Consider the following 19,094-nt stretch of genomic DNA (forward strand, 5'->3'; position numbering starts at 1 on the left):
TTATTTTAAGAATTCTACAAGCTATGTTACCAGAAAGTGAACTTAATATAAAAACAACAAAACAAACTGTGGGTACACTTAACAGAATATACAAAAAGCCTTGAGAAATGAAAGTTTCTCACTGGATAATAGGGACTATACCCATTTTTTATTTCCTTTACAAATTTTATCTTTATATGACACATGAAGAAATGTATCATTTCTAAGTCTTCAGTTCTTATTTGATTGCTTTTCAAAATATTTATAGTTTTCTAAATTTGATACTTAAGAAATGAAGCAGGCGACATCTAGGTTCCATTTTTAGCTAACAATGCAAATGTAATTCAAACTCCAAGATGGATACATTGTCCATTGTAGTTTTGCAAAGGCAAGGAGAGCCATATTTACGTCTTTATGATTGTCACCTGTATATGAAACATAGGGACTTAATATAAGGTTATTAAATAGCAAGCAGCTCTGATAACATTAGTGCAAAATGATGGCAAAGTCTGGTATAAATCTACAATATAAGTGCTGCCAATTATATCATTCTGAATTATATGTAACTCTCAAACTGTACCTGTGTACTTTTAAACATGCTGCTCCATGAATCATTTGTTCTATAAAGTTATTTTAATCATGAATAATCAACAAAATACCATGCCATTCTCTTTTTACAGTGTATATGGAGTCTTAATAAAGGTTCTGGAAAGCAATACACACTTAAAAGAAAGAAGCAAGATATTTCAGATAAGTAAGAAAGTAACATGGGATGGTTCAATGTGGCTTATGAAATATATAGTGACAGTTGTCAAAATAGCTATTGTGGAATTGTATTAATATAGAATCTATTCAAGGTTAAGCATTTACAGTAAGTGTTTTATTACAGCAAACACTGCACTATACTCCTTAGGGTCAAATCTGCAGGCATTTAATTTCAGCAATTGCCATAATAGAGGCATTATGATAATGTCTCAGTCTCTTGGGTACACATCGAGGTTGGATGCTATTATATTTTTCCTTTTCTTTTAAAGCTTTTGTCTATAATCCACACCTTACTTGTAAAAGCAAGGATTTATATCCTTTATTTGAATATTTTGAACTTCATTTCAAAGGTTGAAATGGACATAGTCTAAGAGAAAAATAATGGGCTATTACAGAAAGGGGAATAATTTTCCACAAGTTTTAGATCTTTGGACACAAGGGACTCATCACATGGACCACGTGTATTTTTTTTCTGAGTCCCACCTTCAAAATTAATGAACAGCAAAATGTTTTATATTTCCCCAGGTGAGCTTAAACTCAGTTATTCTGTCATACTATTGTTCATTGATTTATCATTATTTTAAAAAGATCTTAATAAGGAGATTGTCTTTTATCAAGTTAATAGGCATAATTACTGTCAGCAGGATGCTTATAGTCTAAGGTAAAAAGTGAATTCTAAAGAATTTGGTATTGCTCTGTAGTCCCATATGTAGCTTCTTTTCTTTTATCACTGTTGCCCTACTGTCCTTTTCAGTTGTAGTTGATACACAATATTACCATATGTAGCTGTTCTAAATCTTTTATTTATTGAAGTTACAGCAAGAGAAATGTGAATCTATTTTCTTTGCTCAGACATCTGGAAAATACACAATCTCACCAAACTCTTGCAAATTTTACTCATCCAAAAGAATATTTTGATTCCATTTATTGTGAATTTCTAGCATCAGGCTTAGCCAGTAGGTATGTTATGGGCTTGAGTTCTAGCTTTCATTTGTTTAAGTAGTTCACGTTTTTTAAGATTTTATTTATTTGACAGAGAGAGACACAGCGAGAGAGGGAACACAAGCAGGGGGAGTGGGAGAGGGAGAAGCAGGCGTCCTGCTAAGCAGGGAGCCCAATGTGGGGCTCGAACCCAGGACCCTGGGATCATGACCTGAGCCGAAGGCAGACGCTTAACGACTGAGCCACCCAGGTGCCCAGCTAGTTCACATTTTAAAAGTAACTGGACTCTCGCATAAAGCAGTTGATGTGTGTTCTTAGTTACTTGTTTTTGAAAGGCTAGAATTTTAAGATTTATGTTGGGGGGAGGGGCAGAAGGAGTGAGAATCTTAAGCAGACTCAGTGCTGAGCATGGAACCCAACATGGGGCTTGATCTCACAACCCTGAGATCACGACCTAAGCCAAAACCAAGAATTGGACGTTTAACTGACTATGCCACCCAGGTACCCCTAAAGGCTAGAACTTTCAAAGTTTAAAGATGCTTAAAAGGCTTTTCAGTTCTATTTTATCAGAAAGTGCGTTAGATCACTCTACTTTCAAGAAAACCCCATCAGAATGTTTAAATGTTTTTCTTCAATTGAGTATTTAGGATTCCTGTAATAAAGTGTTTAGGAGATTGGAGTCATGGTTTAAGAAAATGTGTGATAAAGCCATTAATAAAAAAATCGGAATCTTAGATATCAGTAATATTTTATTACAGTTTAGAACAGAATAATTGAACAGGATAACTGAATAACTATTCATATTATCTAGTCTTTCTGAAGACTAACCATAAAATCCATTGAAAATTTCTTAGTGTGGTCCATGAATTTGAATTGTTTCCCTGACTGCCTCATTTCTAGTTAGTCTTAAAAGATATGCCATCTAAAATTGTGCATGTTTCATCTTTAAGTTATCTGTGCCCAAGGGTAACAAGAGTTTTTTACCTCAGGTATTAGCAAAGTGTAAGGAAGTAGGGTAACTTTTGGAAGACTATTACCTATGCTGAGCACCAAATGAAAACAATATCTGCAAGGCATGAATTACCCAACTATTTATGAAGGTTGTTAGACCTGGATTGAGAGAAAGATTTGAGGAGATGGGAGAACTAGTAGCTCTAGCCAGGTCTGCATCTCTTGAGATAGTCTGAGTTTCACTGCAGAAACTGTACCAGTCAATAAAATTTGGCAAGTGGCAATTCTTCATCAAATATTTGAGTGCCCACTATATTCCAGGGATACTGTGATAAACAGGGAAGAGAGCAAGGTTCATACTTAATGGAAGGCAAGGGGTAGCAAACAACAAGAACAAAGTAGAAAAGGAACATAATTGATATGCAAGATACCAAAATGAGAGTGACATAATCGGCAACTAGGTAGATTCTGTAGATTAAGTCATCAAGAAAAGCCTCTCTGAAGAGGTGACGTTTTTACTTATGTAACAGTTACATTAAGGATCCAACTGTAGTTTTGAAGTCTGAAAGTGTTTCCAATTAAAAACCCTCTGCTATGGTCTGAATGTTCTTTTTCACCCCCCCCCCACACACTCACATGTTTGACTTCTATTGCCCAATGTGATGGTATTAGGAGGTAAGGCTTTTGGGAGATGATCAGGTCACAAGGTAGAGCTCTCATGAATGGGATCAGTGCTTTTATTAAAGAGCCCATAGAGCTCCCTAGCCCCTTCTGCCACGAGGATCCAATGAGAAGTATGGGACCTGGAAGAGGGCCCTCACCTTGTCATGCTGGCACCCTGATCTTGATCCCAGCCTCCACAGCTGTGAGAAACATCTGTTTATAAACCATTTAGGATTAAAGATGGGAATAGCAGCTTTTTCTAATAGACGCCGGGTTGGAGGAAACAGCTTAGTATCAAACTTAAGAGCCAAACTTGTCAGACTCAGTCTTGGTCTGTGACAGTGTCTTTTGGTAGAAAGGCCTTCCATACATCTACAGAAATCCCATGCACTGAATGGGCAGGGTCACTCACCAGAGGGAGAAAAGCAGACTAAGGCAGGGCCTGTCCAGCTATTCTGAAATTTCTCAGTCAGAGGACTGAGAAAGACTAGAGGCAAAAAGCATTATATAGCAGGGGAGGTCATTTCACCTGAGAGGAAACATTAGAAATGAGGAAGAAGCAGTCTCCTCTGACCTCCCAACATCATACAAAAATCTGAGTGTAGAGATGTCAACTTGGAAATGAATTTGGGATATTCTCGAAATGGAAAGGGGGTCCCTAGGAGAAGACTGTCACGAATAAGGGCAGAATAAAATGAGATGAGGTTGGAAGGCTTGGCGGGAGCCAGATCATTAGAGCTTTGTAGACCAGATGTATGAATTTGGATTTTTATTGTAAGTGAAAGTGGGGATATAGGAGGGTTTTAAATGGGCAAGTGAGATGCTCTGATTTACATTTTTAAGAGATATCTCTAGTTGTTGTTTTGAGAAAGTATTGTTAGAAGGGGGAATGTAAGTCAGGTGACCACTGGAGAAATCTAGTTTCGAGGTGTAGTGGCTTGGAAAAGAGTGGTAATAGTGGAGAGGTAGAGAAGTAGAAGGGTTCTGCATTGAATGGTAGATTAAATTTGGGAGATGAAGGAAAATGAGGAGTCAAGTGTAGCTGTTAACTTTTGATTGGAATTAACTGGATTCCGTTTGCTGAGAAAACAACTTGGGGAAGAATATATTTGGTTGTGGGGAAGGGAATCATGAGTTTTAAGCCAAGAAGCCTGTTAGAGATGCCATGCGCATAATGACACATGAGTCAGGTTGTCTGGCAAAGGCCAGGGCTGGTGACATAGACTTAGATGTCCCATGCAGCTATATTTGAAACTATTGGATTGAATGAGGTCACCCACAAAAAGCTTAGATAAGACATCAGTTTTAGAAATCTTGAAGAGGAACCTGAGAAAGAACAGCTGGTGAAGGGGTTGGAGAACCAGACATGTGTGGGTTACAAATGTAAAAGGATGTGTTCAAGAAAGAGGCATACAGAATAAGTTTACTTTAACCCAAAACTTATGCCAAAGTGAAACAAAGTAAATGAACAGACACACATGCAAGTGCGCACTATCGATCGCTGGGAAGAGTGTGAAGAACAAATACCAGCAGATAATATAGCATGTCTTTTAGATATTTGGTAGCTGCTCCACTTCCTATAAATTTACTCACAAAATCATGTTAAAGTTTTGTTGTTAGTACTTAAAATTTATTTTTACTTTTATCTTTAGTGGTTCAACAAATGATCAAGTGCCTGGCCTAACTTTAAGTGCAGATCTGCATCATGCATAATAGTTTCCTAGGGAAGGTTACCCTAAATGATTTTGTACCGTCTCAGGTATTTGTTCTTACTTGCTGCTATGCATTTTGTTGATCCTTTGTGAATTTTCACTAGATCCTAGATATGACTGTGTGCATATTGAAGCTATATTTATCAAGCCAACATGATTTCACTTAGTTTAAGCTTGATGAGTCAGTCTGATTATTCCCTGGAAATAGACTATCTTGGTCGGCTTCAAAAACTTCCTTTCTCTTAGTTTTTCAGTTTTACACTTACATTCGTACTCCTTTTTAAATCTAGTATTTCAATTCTGTATATAAATTCATATTTAATAACCCATTCTAATTATTTGTAATTCCCATTCTAAGTGAAATTACAAAGCTTTATTAGTTGCATACTTAACAATATGCATAATAACGCATCCTGAAATTGGCTATTCAGTTTCAATTACTAATGCTATGATTCTGACCACTGAAATATGACCAGCAGAGTGACAAGCTATACACTAATACCTATGCTGCAGAAACTCTAAACCTGGGCTGTGTATCAGAATCACTTGTAGAGTTAAAAAACAAAACAAACTTGTAGCTGGGGTTGAGAACTACTACATTAGGCTATATTGTAGGAATACTAGCTGAGCTCACTATATCATAGAAATCTAAAATATCAATTTCAGTCTTCTGCTAGTGAAAGGCAAAGAGCAGGAGCATAAAAACTTTGTTAGCCTTAAAGGAGAAAATAGACATCAGTAATATGGCTTCAAATGGGTAAGAGCAAGAAAATGTTGATGGATTAGAACAGTATTTATTCTTCTACCGTGTGAGATGTCCAGATTCAGAAGAAGTCACTGTCCAGATTTGTTGTCAGTTTTCAGAGACCTCTAAAGATACGGACCCATGGGATATCAGAATGTCTACCTTGGATCTGTATCAATAGTTCTCAGTCATTAGACCTCATAGTATTTTTGTCTATAGATCATTCTGCAATCAGAAGACATTTTTCACTCAATTGTACAATAATTTACATTTACTTTTTTTGAGAGTGCATGGGCATGTATGAGTGGGGGGGAGGGGCAGGGGGAGAGGGAGAATCTTAAGCAGGCTCCATGTCCAGCACTGAGCCAGACGTCGGGCTTGATCTCATGAACTTGTGATCATGACCCGAGCTGAAATCAAGAGTTGGACTCTTAACAGACTGATCCATCCAGGTGCCCCAAAATTCACATTTATTTTGAACATTGATAATCTGAAAACCAGAAATATTTGCTTTTACATTATTCCCATGTCTTATAGCCTTTCTGACTCTTCTGTATAGGCAGTAGAATAAAATATGAGGCATGCATATTTTCTCGTTCAAAGCACAGACTCCAGAGCCTGATTGACTAGCTTTGAATTTTTGCCTTATTGCTGATGAGCTCTAGGCCTTTGGGCAAATTACTCATTTCCCTTATGCTTCTGTTTTTTAGCCTATAGAGTGGGGATAATAGTATGTTCCTCAAAGGATTGTTCTGAGAATTAAATATATTAATGGATGTAAGGTAGTTAGAATAATGCCTTGCACATAGTAAGTGCTCTGTAGGTGTTAGCTATATTATATGTGTAAATACACAATTAACAAGAATTGGATAAAGCCACTTTGAGCAGCTTTTAAAAATTACAAATTGCAATGAATGTTCATCTGTAGATGAAGCAGTTACTTAGCACAGGCTGTGTGTGGGCACGATACATGTAAGTTAACTTTAATAGTATTCTTCTGTATAGGTCACACTGTATTTTACTTTATCACCTCCCTAGTAGTAGGTATCAGGGATTTTTTTGAATTTTTTAATATTACAAATAAGATGATAGTCCTTGTAGCTAATTATGTGCACACACCTATTTCTAGAAAATTCTGGGTTGAAATGTATGTAGATTTCAAAAACTTCTTATTTGCTGAAAAATTTCCATTGAGGGAGATTGTGCCATTTATGCTCACATCACTGAATGAGAATGGAAGGCAAAGATTTTGAGCAAATGTAGTTGAATGAACCATAAATAGTTTCAGAAGGATACCATGAGCTTTTCAAAACAGAATGTGGCATTGTGAAGAACAGTCAGTAAATCATAACACTTCTGGAAAATTTTTGTTACTGAGTTAATCATTTTGATAAACCTATAGCGAATAGAATATAGATCATTAAACATTAAGGCTCAAGTTGGTTTTTTAAGTCTTGTTGGCATTTGCTGTTTGGGTGTATTTTTAGGTAAGCAATCATCTAAATATTTGAAAATGACACAAATGAAAAATCTTATTTCTTTCACAAAAGGTTATAACATTATTTGTATCTTTTCACATTAGTTATCAAGGGGCAAAACATCATATTTTTGGGAAGAAAAGCAAAATTCCTTTCTTGGAGTTTTCTGGAAACTAGGCTTATTACTTTTTTTTTTTTTTGAAACTCTACCTCCTCCTCCCCCAACATGGGGCTTGAACTCTGACTCACATTCAAGACTCAGGTGCTCCACCACATGAGTCAGCCAGGCAACATGGGGCATGAACTCAGGACTCAGATTCAAGAGTTGCATGCTCTACTGACTGAGCCATCCAGGGGACTCTAGGCTTATTATTTTCTAAAGCTTCCTACTATCCACAAGAATTATCCAGTCTACCTCTCTTTTTTGTGGTCTTTGTCAATTAGAAACATAGGCCCCCCCCCATGGATATATGCAAATCTTTTATTTATTTGTTTATTTGTTTATTATGTTCAGTTAGCCAACATATTATGCAAATCTTTTAAAGGACTGTCTTGATAATCAACCCAACTTGATCCTTCTGGTCTTACGTTGAATATGAAAAGACAATGTAATTAATTCACTGTTTGCTCCAAGGTTAGTAAGAACTACATAGTTACAATTCCACCTTTTCCACCTTTAAACCTAATATTTAAAACAACTTAGTATTTAGTATCTATCCAATAGGTAAGATTTAAAAAGGTACTCTAAAGTTTTTCTTGGATTTTTTAAAACTATGGAGAAATCTAGTTTCATAAAACTATGAATTGGGTATACCTACAAATCATCCACATGTTTTATAGGTGGTTTTGAAAAGAGAATTAAGTTTTGTATTTTACTCATGTGTCCATCTCCTCAGTATTAAATAAACAAAAGTTGTGGCTTATATAATATCAACAAACCCCCAATTAGATAAGTGAATAGAGCAGTGACAATATTCCTCTTTAGTAGTGTAACACAGTGGTTGTTATTTGAATCCCAGATTTACTGTTCTGTGTTCAAATTCCTACACTACTATTTTCTTGGACAAGGTACATAACCTCTAAACCTTAATGTCTTCATCGGTAAAATGGGCACAGTAACACTACTCCTTTCATAGTTCTTTAGTCTTTTGCTGGTGGTGATATAGTGAGGATTGGTCAAGATAATACATGGAAACATTTAGCACTACTTGAGGTAAATGCTAGCTATAGCTATTTCAGTGAAATACACAGAAAAAAGTTTTTTCCATTAGTATCATGTTTCCTTTCTCTACATTTGCTGCTGGGTATGGAATCTAGAGAGGTGAACAAATTTTCTCTTCCCTCAGTCACCCCTGCTGTTGCTGTGGGAAAGCAGAACTAACTCTCTTCAAGAGGGAACCCCTGATTCAACAGTTGTTATATAGAGGCTGTGAAGGAGATTGACAGACTAAGAACCTTGGCTTATCCTCTAGGGTAGACTGAAAGACACCCAGTAATTTTATCCTAAATCTTGAGATGGACAAAGTGCTGTAAGCCTTCTAGTGGTCTTCTGAGAATAGGGCCAAAAACTTTTCAACTTGGACTTCTTTATGTATTTCCTTGTTCTCTAAGACAGAAGGTGAAAAGAGAATTGTATTTGGATTAGCTGGACAAAGAGGAAGAAACAGTCTGTGACATAATCACAGCAGACTACATTCATGTTCTATAGTTGTTATGAGTATTCACTATAACTGTCTTCCATGTTCAGAGGATATTTGCTATTTCAGGTAAAGGAAAACTCTTGTCATTTGAAGTTAGTAGCATACCTGATTGATGAAGCATGGAAATGAAAACTTCCCACCTTTCTAACCGGGCAGCTGATGCTTGAATGAGTTAAATGGACCAAACCAAAAGTGTGAAGTTCACCTTGCACACTTAAAGACCATTGAAGAATTCTGGTTACTATCTCAAGACTTGCTGGAATATAACAAATTTTATACTTTTTCCACATCTTTTAGAAATTTGTCTTTAGTTAGTCATGAGTTTCAAATTCTCATGTCAGAAATGTTAGCACAAATTATACAGACATTTTCCAAGGGTACTTCTCTAGTTTGTTTAGTTGGTTAGTTAGTTTAGGAGTTTTGATGTCCTGGGTTTTTGTTTTTGTTATGCTTGGCCATAATAATCCATCAGATGTGAATCCGTGTACTTTAAACAGTTACCAAGATTTTTATTCTCTCAGCTGAAATGATTTTCAACATTTTGCTGTATCTCTCACAGGTATCTTAATTTTTAAAAAAGAGAGTGCAGCATAAAATAAGTATAATAGTGAGTCCTGTCCAAATCTTCATTAAGTGGTATATGTGCTACCGAAGCAAGCACGAAACCTTCATTAAGCAAATTGATAGATGTTCTGCAATTCATTATGAAGAAAGCTGGACTAGAGTTTTATAAGATGACTTCAAGACTAATGGAGATTTAATTTTAAAATGGAGTATTTTTTAGAAGATGGGAGTAGTATGCTATATCTTTAGGCCATCTGGAGGAAGCAATGCCTAAAAATGTAATTAAAATCCATAATTGGGCAAGGATTGGGACCCGTGCTTGGGAATGAAATACATAATTCTGATATCAAGGGATCTTCTTAATATTTTTCATCTTTAGGTGATTAATCAGATATTTGAAGTGAATACATTTACTTGATCTCCTCTAGAGAACATTTATAAGTGCAACATATGAAGAAATCATTGCAGAACTGTAAAGTGTTCTAATTTGGCTCCTTGCTAACAGATATTTGCTTCTGGTAAATTCTCATTTCCGTCATTTATTGGGATAACAGTGCCCCTAAAACAACAGTTTTCATCAGCCTTGAGAGTCTATATTCTCCCTGTAGGATCTATTATGATCTACTTTTTTTTTTCTAACGAGGACAAATTATTTAGCAAAATATTTGAATTTATTATGCTGAAGTCTGACTATCTGCTGTGTACATGAAATTTTTTAGCTTGCCTAGCTATCAGTTCTAACTACTGACTAACCAAGTGAGACAGTAAGTGAGTAGGTTAGTAAGATGAGTGCTCAGACTCACTGCAGTCAAGGTTTTCAAATTCTTCTACAGGACAATATGAATAGTCCTATACATTTCTTGGATCTTGAAATATATATATATATTTCATATGTATATGTGTGTATATGTATATTTCAAATATATATACACATATACATATATTCCAGAGACCCTCTTCCCATGTTAACCTTCTTAATGAATTATTTTATCAGCAAATTCCTAAGTGACTTTTATCAGCATAAACTCTCTGATCATGTATGGTATAATTAGGTTCAGTGACAGTTTGCTTGAAAGTAACAGTAATTAACTTTTTATTTGTGGTTAGTACCTGTCAGACACTGTTCTAAGTGTTTTGAGTTTTAACTAATCCAGTCTTCACTTTGAGGAACTGCTATTAATATCCTTAGTTTGCATATGGGGAAATTGAGGCACAGAGATTTTATATATTTGCTTGATGTTGCACAGCTATTAACAGGGCTGGAGTCCAGATACAGTCTGGCTCTAGAGCCCACACTCTTAACTAGTATGACTATATTGCTTTCATGGAAAAGAAAAAAGCCGACTTTTTATTTTTTAAAGATTTTATTTATTAGAGCAGGGGGAAGGGCAGAGAGGGAAGGAGGGGAGAGGATCTCAAAAAGACTCCATGCTGAGTGTGGAGCCCCATGCGGGGCTCAATCTCACAACCTAGAGATTATGACTTCAACCAAAACCAAGAGTCAGATGCTTAACTGTCAGAGCCACCCAGGTGCCCCTGAAAGCTGACTTTTTAAAAATATGAGTAATACTGGCTTCTTATTTAGAGATGTAAGTTAAAGAGTATACCACCAGGCTGTGGTTTATACCACTCAAACTCATGAATCAAATCTTGCCCTAAGGCCTATCATTAATTTTCTTGTTCCTGGACTTTTATACTGTGACCTAATACTGCCTCCTTACCTAATGCTTATCTTTCTGACATGGAGGTTAAGTCCTTCAGTTCTTCAGTTAAGATACCCATTGTGCAGCATATTAACACCTTGACGAGTAATGATGGGTCGAGTAATAATGCTGCTAATGACTATTGAGACTAATACTGCTAAATGAAAATTACCCTAGATGCTGACAGTTCTGAGCGCTCTCCCATGTTACATGGTCATTGCTATTGTAGTTTAGTTTATGGACTTCTTGATTTTTTTTTTTTTTTCTGTGATATTTACATGGTTCCAGAATATGGATGTCTAAATTTTATGATTCACTTATTTTAGACCGTAAATAAGATTGAGGATATTCTTTATTCAGCTACTTTAGGGTAGTATGTTGGGGTGCCTGACTGGCTCAGTGGGTAGAGCATGGGACTCTTGATCTCAGGGTCAGGAGTTCAAGCCCCACCTTGGGCATGGAGTCTCCTTAAAATAAAAATAAAGAGTAGTATGTCAAAGTTGATGCTTTGACATAGTCATTGCCAACATTGAACTTTGTTTCCTAAAACTTTCAACTGTCAAAGGGTGGTTGGAACATGGGACCATCTAGTTAAGTTCTGTCTTTATTGCTTTCCTTTGATGGTACTTTAAGCCAATTTCTTACCTCTCCCCATACCCTGCCACCACCTTCTTTTCCTCACCTGTAAAATGGAAATTATTTCATTGGCCTTGTTGGGAGAATTTGCAAGGTCTGATCTCCTGAACAAAGGGTAATGCTGAGAATGATCCTGAGTTTAGGCAACTTTGCTCTGACTTTTATAGGCTATTCTTTCTCCTGTTCTTTACATATGTCATATTCCTGAGGACTACAACGTATATTACTAATCAATGCCCAGTTTTTATTCCTAAACTGGGTTGTGGCTCTGAGTCCTCTTATGCTTGTGACCTAGACTAGTAAACTAAAGAGTGGACTGTAGAGACAGTGTGGTATATAATACAGTATTTTCTAGCTTTGCCTGCTAATAAGAATCATGTAGGTAATACAGATTTCCACATCATTCCCTTAGAAATTCTGATTTAATAGACCTGGAGTGAGACAGACGTTTATGTTTTACCAGAGATCTAGATTTTGACAATATGGCAAGCAGGGAAACAGAAGAAAATGTTCGAGTTTGTAGATCTGCATTTAAATCCCTATGCTATCTCCTAGTGATGAAATTAACTTTGAGACCTAGTTTGTAGGTACCTAATACAGATGTCAGCTCTTTTTCTTACAGCTTTGCTGATGGAATCCAGAGTAAGTAAACATTCTTCATTGCCAATTTTTCATTGTTCTGCCACCTGTTAGCATTTTCTAATGGTCTACTGTTAATACTTAAAAACTGGCTTTCCAGATAAGCAAGCCCTATGTTTGCCTATTTCTCTGGTATAAGTACACCCTTCATAGCCTCAAACTACATGTTTTCATAATCGAATACAGTTTTTATCTGTAGCTTTGATCAAGTCTTTCCCACCTTAACAAAGACAAACAATATCAACAAAAACTGCCATGATTCCCTCAGATTTCTATTTAATCCTGGCCCTTTAAAAAATTCTTTAAAGAGTAGAGGTTCTCTGCATCTTTATTTTCTTACCTCCCATTCCTTTGTTTTTAACGTCTATCATTTGGCTTCTGCCCCTACCACGTTAGAGAAATTGTTTCTGATAAAGTCACACTGCTAAATGAATGGGCATATGAAAATCCTTATCTTGCGGGACTTTTTTATTGACATTACCATTGCCAATCTCTCCCTCCTTGCTTATCTTCTCTCCCTTCTGTGCATGTTATAGGGCTGGTTCTCTTGGGCTTTCTGTGTAACTAGATGTTGACTTATTATGTTTTATACACTTTCAGTAATTCTGAAATTTTAGCATGTATCAGAACTACCTGGAGGGTTTGTTAAAATAGATTATTGGACCCCAGATGTTCTTATTCTGTAGGTCTTGGGTAGAGTATCAAAATACATATTTCTAACCTGTTTCTAGGTGATGCTGATCCTACTGGTCTAGGAACGACACTACAAGAATTGCTGCTGATGTGCCAGGGCCTTCAGGAATGCATGCTCCCCTTCTGCCCTCAGGGGTTTGGGGGGCGGGGCTGCTGGGAATGTTCTGCGGGTGTTGGTGGGGGAGAGTGTGGGTCAGTTTGGGCAATGAGAGTGTGTCTGCTGTCCAAGCCAATAAAGCTTTTTAAAAAAAATCACTGCTCTAACTCTATCCTTTTTTACTTTCTGTCCCTCTTAATTTGGCCTGTAATTTTAGATCTGGGCTTATTCTTCTCACCAGAGACATTCTGTCTAGGTGAACTCCTCTCTTTTCATGGTATCCATGCTTGTAGTATCTGACTGCAAAAATGTTTCATGTAGATCTCATGACTAACTTCAGATTACGACATATAACTGTGTGCTAAACATCTGTTAAATGTTGCATAGGAACATGCCTTGCCCATGGCTAGTCAGTGATGGAGCTGAATTTGCTTCTGTTTGCATCAAATGCTTTTACTTTTAACCACTTTTATGGCTCTTTATCCTTTTTATGATTGTACTGGCTTAGATTTCTTTTATCTTTGAGATGATAAAACCTTCTGTGTCAGAGTTGCCAAACCATCCCCAAGGCTTCTGTTTCTCCAGGAGAATTCACAGGACTCAGCATATGGTTGTCTTTATGGCTCTGACTTATTACCAGGAAAGGATACCAAACAAAATCAATAAAAGCAAAAGGCACATGGGTAGAATCTACAGGAAACAAGGTATGAGAGCCAAGAGTCCTCTCCCAGGGGAGTCTCATAGGACATACTTGAGTCCTCCAGCAAGGATTTATAACAACATGGGTGAAGTGTTATCTGCTAGGGAAGTTCATGGAAGCTCACTGCCCAGGGTTTTTGTTGGAGATTGACTACATAGACCCCCTGTGGCTAACATATACCAAGATTCTAGTCTCTCAGAAGACCATGTGTTCAGCATAAACTTTATCATTTGCAAAAGCAGTGTAGACACAGTTAGCTGTTACCAGGGAAGGCTGGGAACACTCCTGAAATTGAAGTTCCCAGATGCCAGCTAAGAGCCAACTTTGCAAGCAGGCCTTTGTAAGGATAGCGGTCTCAGGCCTGATTAACTCTTTTCTTTGGACCTTCTAATTTGCCTTTTAATATACAATTTTTTTCTCTCATTCCCATCTCTGCTCTGTAGCACAGTGAGCCATTTAAAATGTAAATCTGATCTTATCCTTCCTTGGCTTAAAATTCTTTGCAATGTATCTATTATAGTTCTGAATAAATGGGATAAGAGGGATTCACAGGGGGAAATCTTTGGGATCATAATTATTGTAATTACTGTGTTCTGATTTTATAATATGAGCTATCCACTCACTTATTTTAACTTAGGATTCATAAAAGCTCTCCACTGAAGGCTGTGGTTGGCAATACCCTTTTACACCACTGCTCGTTTTTTGGACAGTGTTGATCTCTCCTGGCTTTGAGTTGCACTAACAACTTAAGTTTTACACGCATGACACTAGTGACTTTCTCTTGTATATTATTTGTATGCAGGTCTCATCTCTATATTATAAACTCTTTGAAGAAATGATTCATGTCTCTTCCTCAAATTAATCTCCCAAGAGCTAAATCTTTAGCATTTAGCTTTCAGTATACATGTTGAATGAATGAGTGGGTGACTAAGAGTGAAAAATAATGGCCTGTATTTTATCCTGAAAAAGTTACTTGTCCAATTTCACCAGTGGCCATTTATAAAATTATTCAGAATAAAATTCCTAAAGGAACCTAAGGATATTTAGCTGGAAATTCAGTCTTTATTTTTAAAGGATGTACTCATATACCCTTGTCCAGTTTCACTAAATCAGTGCATTTTTTTACTCTTTGCATCAAGTTTTAAGTAGTTAGAGGCTTTTCATTTTCTCCCTCTAAAACCATATTTCAATAGAAAGTGTTGCTTAATTAGGGCTGTGCTAAATTATATACACAGAACTTACTAAGATTAAGTGAAAGTTACAGACTACTTAGCCAAAGAAACTCTTGCTCTCAGTACCTTGGTTCTCAAGTGTTGTTTTAATGTTTTTATGAGGTGAAGCTATTCCCAGTGTCCTGATAAAGATCATAAAATTATATTTGTTCATGATACCTGATTTTTTTTGTGTTTATCAGGTAGAATCATAACTTGTGTATATGTTAGTAGTAAAGTTAAGGGCTCTAAGATCTGGATAGCAAAAAGTTAACCAAAGAAGTTGACTCACAGACACTGCTTAGGTTATATGTGTATGAATATGTGTGAGTATGGATGTGTATATCATTTATATAAATATAAAATTATTAAGCGAATGATACTTAAAGATATTATCAAGCCTTCATGTGCTTCTGTCACTTTTGCAATGCTAAAGGTGGAATGTTAAACTCCTGTCTGTTATGTGAGAAAGGGTGGCGGACATGCCGACGTTATGTCTGGCAACCAGAAGCCTGTTGTCTCTGGCTATCGGAGACGTATGGTAGCAGCACCATGTGCTATTCTAATGGTGCCTTATCTAGTCTACTGTGACAAATAATTCTACTCAGCTTGTCACTGGTGACAGCTGAGACTTTTTGCTTAGATGCCTTGACAATGCTTGTATTAAACAGCTAGAGCCATACACTCCATTAAGCTTCTGTAAAATGAACTGTCTGCTTCTTGCTGTTTTGCTGATAGGAGCAGCAGTTGTAAGCGAATCCTCTCCAGGTGTGGATTGCTCGACTGCGTGCCTTCCCTCATCTACAGGGAGTAGATCTCTGTTTTCGCAGAGTGGCTACAAGGCTGATGGCCATGATAGGAAAGACAAATTATTCCATAGGAAATTTCCTGGCAGTTATTTACTCTAAATTGGGCTGCAAATATGTCCCTAAATGGGACACGGACTTTAAAGATCGTGAAGAGACTGTTTTTTTGTTTTTTTTCTCAGCACATGATTATTCATAGGCTTTTGGTGCAAAAGACACACACATCTGAGGGGTGTGTCTCTGAGTAACTGTGACTACGTTTATGTGTGCATTAGTGAAAGCCAGATGTAATAAGGAATGTATATTTGAACTTAAAGGAAAATACTCAGTTTCTTAGGCAGAATCACACCATTGGAAATACTGATACCTGATTGTTTTGAAATATATTGGGGAAGGTATAACTTTGAGTTGTCTTTAATGAATAGTAATTCCTTTAACCTATTTATTACATTTATGCGTTGTATTAAATTACTCTTATGTTCCTTTATTCTTTCCTCCCCAGAAAGGTAAATGTGTAAGTGTGATAATCCTTTTCTAGGTGTTGCAGAGACTACTTTTGTCAACATATACTTTGAATTTGAATTAAAGCCAGTGAAATCCACTTGTAGGCAGCGTTCTAGTCTCCCTGTCATCACTGGGCATTATCAATGGAGTAAGTCATTGAAGAGGACCTATAATGACATAAGCGTTTGTAGGGTTGAACATTAATTTTAATAGTTCAGAAAAAAATTGCATGTAAGAATAAAATTTATATTTAACTTTTGGGGAAAAATGGAATATTATAATCTAAGCCCTTACAATATATAACCCTTTATAGTGCTTCATGGGATATATTATGCTTAACAGCACCTCAGTAAATTATGAAACTTTTGATGTGGTTTCTGAACCCATATTTGCAGATGTTGGTGATTATATGTTTGGAAATTAAGTTGTATTCTTGTTCTCAAAGCTCTTTGATCTCTAGCATAGAATGAAATACATTTTTAGTGGTATATGAGGAATCCTTAGTGTATTATCTTTGTCCTGGAATATATAAACTCTGAGTTAATGTTCTAAAGAGGAGGAGGGATTATATTCAACTGGATTGGAGGATTGCATTAGAATTCAACTGGACTGTGCTATAATAAACTGTTCTCCAGTATAGAATTTATTAGCTTTCAAATGACACAGCCAACAATTAAGGCCTAAAAGCAGTAATCTTTCAAATAACTTAGTGTTTGGTAATAGTGCATTTACTTCATTCAAGGTGACTATTTCCTGCTGTAGGCCATTTTCCAGGCAAGGTTTCCCCAGCACAGGGAAAATTATTTTATTGTAGGAGAAAAGGTTTTGATCTGAAAGTAGACCCAGAAAAGGCATTCCCAAAAGTCTAGCTGCACATTAGTTGGGAAGAAGGTGTTGGGTGACTTTAAAAATTTGTACCCTTCATTTTAAGAGACTGGGAATGTGGTCTGCTCTTTCTCTGTGACTAGATGCCGTCTTCTAGTGATGGTTCAGACCACACCCCATAGATCTTTCTGCTCCAAGCTCTTCTGCTGATGGTTGACTTTAAAATGTTAGTTGTGCCAGCAACTGATAACTTGTTCTCCATCCACTCCTTCTGTTAACAAAAATAGGTTGCAAGGGTCAGGAATGCAGAATAGTCACAAAACACTGCCACTGAGAGGATTCAGAAAAATGTCTTTCTGGGTATTAAGGAAGATGTTTTAGTATTATGAGCCCAAGGATAAATTGCAGAAGAGTCTGGTTTGCTTTTCTTCGGGATTGATATCATTTGTTAGCAAAGCTTGTGCAACCTGTAACTGACCTTTTGTGTATGATCTCTTTCTCACTCCCTTTCCTTCTCTTATTGCCTCTCTCTGTGTCTATCGCTTTCTCTTTCTTAACCACATCAGGAATTTGTGCTAGGATATTTTTAAGAGAAATACCTAATATGTAGGAGGCACTCAAGATTTCTTAACTGTATAAACAAATCCATAGCCTTTTAAGGTTTTATTTTTGCTTTTTATTGAAGTATAATTAACATAATACTATATTAGTTTCAAGTGTACATCCTAGTAATGAGATATTTTTATACAATATGAAATAATACCCATGACCAGTCTAGCTACCATCTGTCACCATACAGAGTAATTGCAATATTGACTATATTCCCTATGCTACATGTATTACATATAAAATATTCCTATATTACATCCCCATGACTTATTTCATAACTTGAATTTTGTGCCTCTTAATCCCTTCACCCATTTTGCCTGCCCTGCACTCCCCCCCCCCCCGCCCCCAACCCTTCCTACTTTGGTAACTAATAGTTTATTTCCTATATCCAAGTCTGTTTTTGTTTATTCATTTGTGTTTTTAGATTCTAATATAATTGAAGTTATAGGATACTTGTTTTCCTCTAACTCCCTTCAGTTAGCATAATACTCTAGTTCCATCCATGTTGTCACAAATGGCAAGATTTCATTCTTTTTTATGGCTGAGTAATCCATTTTGTATATACGTATGTGTATATGTATATATCACATTTTTATCCATTCATCTGTTGATGGACACTTAGGTTGCTTCTGTATCTTGGCTATTGTAAATGATGTTGCGGGGAACATAGGTGTGCATGTATCTCTTTGAATTGATGTTCTTGTTACCTCTAGATAAATACCCACAAGTGCAATTGCTGGATTGGATGGTAGTTCTATTTTTAATTTTTTGAACTTCCATGCTGTCTTCCATAGTAGCTGCATGGTAGTTGGGTTTACATTCCCACCAAGAGTGTATGACTGTTCCCTTTCTCTACATTCTTACTGATACTTATTTCTTGTCTTTGATAGTAGCCATTCTCACTGGTATGAGGTGATCTCTTTGCAGTTTGAATTTGCATTTCCCCAATTAGTGATGCTGAGTACCTTTTTATGTGGCTGCTGGCCATTTGACTTCTATAGAGAAACATCTATTCAGACCTTCTGCCCACCTTGTAGTTGGGCTCTTTGGGGTTTTTTCTGGTATTAACTTATGTGTTTATATATTTTAGATTTTATTCCCTTATTAGATGTATGATTTGCAGTTATCTTCTCCCATTCAGAAGGTTGTCTTTTAGTTTTGTTGATGGTTTC

At 36.5% G+C, this 19,094-nt stretch overlaps 1 protein-coding gene and 1 long non-coding RNA gene across 2 annotated transcripts in view; both read left to right on the forward strand.

The window, feature by feature from the left end:
* The window catches only part of NAALADL2 (N-acetylated alpha-linked acidic dipeptidase like 2), a 1,010,672-nt gene that overhangs the window by 51,076 nt on the left and 940,502 nt on the right, over window positions 1–19,094 (forward strand). The window lies entirely within an intron of this gene.
* Window positions 10,445–14,920, forward strand: LOC145723299 (uncharacterized). The gene is made up of 2 exons (XR_014148229.1): window positions 10,445–12,480; window positions 13,209–14,920. It is a non-coding gene; the product is annotated as an uncharacterized LOC145723299 (long non-coding RNA).

This window comes from Leptonychotes weddellii, chromosome 1, assembly GCF_054177405.1.
Source record: "Leptonychotes weddellii isolate Sample4059 chromosome 1, ASM5417740v2, whole genome shotgun sequence".
Classification (NCBI taxonomy): domain Eukaryota; kingdom Metazoa; phylum Chordata; class Mammalia; order Carnivora; family Phocidae; genus Leptonychotes; species Leptonychotes weddellii.